This window comes from Homalodisca vitripennis, unplaced genomic scaffold (genome assembly GCF_021130785.1).
Source record: "Homalodisca vitripennis isolate AUS2020 unplaced genomic scaffold, UT_GWSS_2.1 ScUCBcl_42;HRSCAF=758, whole genome shotgun sequence".
Lineage (NCBI taxonomy): Eukaryota > Metazoa > Arthropoda > Insecta > Hemiptera > Cicadellidae > Homalodisca > Homalodisca vitripennis.
The window spans coordinates 284,005-286,348 of record NW_025776187.1 but is presented as its reverse complement, the minus strand read 5'-3'; the positions used below and the strand labels follow the sequence as shown (position 1 = coordinate 286,348).

The 2,344-nt window shown below is 29.4% G+C and overlaps 1 long non-coding RNA gene across 1 annotated transcript; it reads right to left on the bottom strand.

Moving 5' to 3' along the window:
- Positions 1–399: 399 nt before the first annotated feature.
- Positions 400–2,078, bottom strand: LOC124370229. The gene is made up of 2 exons (XR_006923171.1): positions 1,712–2,078; positions 400–515 (listed from the first exon to the last, which is right to left on the bottom strand). It is a non-coding gene; the product is annotated as an uncharacterized LOC124370229 (long non-coding RNA).
- Positions 2,079–2,344: the final 266 nt, after the last annotated feature.

Genomic DNA, 2,344 nt, shown 5'->3' with positions numbered 1-2,344 from the left:
TAATGTTAGGATGTGGATGGTACAAAATTAAACAATAACAAAAGCATATATTCAGAATGTGTTTTAATGCAATAATCCTGCTTTTACCCTAAAAATATTTATAGGAAAAACAACGCATATACACGGATTTTGAGCAAAACTTAAAAAAAAGTATATTTTTTATGGCCAAAACATAAGGAACTGATATTATTTTATTTAAAATCCATAGCATTACGTAAATACACATTGAAAATTTAATACCCTAGTGCAAATATCTACACAATCTCTCTTTCTTAGAATTTATACAACTATAACTTATGATTTAAGATTAGTCCATTTCTTAATTAACAATAATTATTCATAGTTACCATGACAAAACAATTTTAAAATCTAATACTTTCGAAAAATTTTTCAGTAGAGTGGAATTCTGATTAGTTTTATTTCAAGTTAATACGGACAATGTTAGCAGCGTTAATGTTCGGTCTTCTTCCGTGTGACCCTGACACCACGGCTGAGCCCTTGTGTCTTTGAGAATTCTGCAGATGGATAAGTCAAAACATCACATTTTTCATTGAATATAACTTAATTAGATGTAGTGTTGTATATATGGCTGTAGATGTTGTATGAATATTGATGTTGACAATTAGGCCTTGAGTTTAGGTTGTAGCATCTCAATAATTTGACTTATTTCCTATAAAACAGCAGAAGTACTGTAACTTACTTATTTTACTGTACATTTAGCTATAGGTAATTACTGTATGGGCTCCATCCTCTACACCACATACCTTTTAGTTATTATCACAACCTTTGAAGCAGTACAGTTGATTAAATATATTATTAAATTAAAAATATATCTAATCGCTCTTGTCACCAGTATATGAAGTTATACACGCAATGTCTGTGCGTTGTTTACAATTCAAAATTTAAATGTATTTCCTCAGAAGTAATGGTTTTTTTTTTCATAAGATGTGATTAGAGCTGGGTTATTATGAGACCAACATCATTTACTTCCTTGTAGTGTGCTTTTTCTTTCTTTTTATACATATTCTGTTACATGTTCTAAAGAACAATATTGATGATTGTCGGACTTAAATACAATAACTTTAAGAATATCTTTGATTAATTTTGCTAAAGAAATGAAACGCGTTTTAGTCATCACTCATATTAGCCGTGCATGAAGTTTGTGAATCAGTCTTTCCAACTTTAGGTTAATTTCCTATTTGATTTTATGATGAGTCCTTACTCTTGTTAAAGTAAATTACGCATTTACTCTATTCTTACGCAGAAAAGATTTAATTTTGAACACAACTACATGCAAATTATTGTAAAAGAATCTAAAATAAAAAAGCAGTGCTGCTTCCAACCTGAAATCTTGCCTCGCCCTAACGTAAAAGGTAAATTAATACCCTTATATCAAGTTTACATACATGGTTATCACTTTAGATGAAACACCAAAGATTCAAAATTTATTATCGAATTTTATCAGTTTGCTAATGAATCCAATTTAGGAACTTGTGAAATTCTAAATGTTATAAGTGTTAGTGTAATTTGTATCCGATAAAAATATTGAATTTATAAATATTTTATAAAAACCAACAGTTGAGCTGTTTTATTATTTTGTAGTCCAATGATATTTTTGGTAACCCATGCTAATTTAATTATAATAAATATAAAATTATACATACACAACAAGGGCTACAATCGAGGAAGCTAATAAAATATTTTGATTTACCATTTGGAGAGGTACCTAGCGGACCTTCAGGTTTTTCTTGCGGACACTCGGATTTGAAGATTTAGTGAGAATTCCATATTTCAGTTGACGAGTGGGTTAATTTTCACTAACTGTTGTAAACTCTCACTGGGAGACAGCAATGCACATATAAGTCTGTTATATCAAACCACTACGACAACATGTCGAAAATTTTAAAGTGGTTTTCATACGGAAGACGCCTGTATGCTTTGTTAAATTAAACAATGTTTCACTCAAGAGCAATATGAATGATTTACGTCTCCGAAATAGGTTACTGCAAAATTTTTATACACTAATTCTTGATTTGCTATAAGCAACAAATTAATATGTTAGAAACACGTTATTAATAAGAAAACTGTATGTAAACAACACATAACATTTAATAAAGCCAGCTGGTGTAAAATATTTCAATTAAATCTCTGTGATGCAGCTGACTTAAAATACGTACTTAGTATTGACGGAAAAATTTTATATCCACTAAAGCTTGGAAATTTACAAAATAAACTAAATGTAATTAAAGTTTCTAAAATATAAAGGGATATTGGCCTTTACATAATTAATGAGCTTGCTCCGTGTTTTCTTAAAATTATAATCTACTGCAGTTTTCATCAGGTA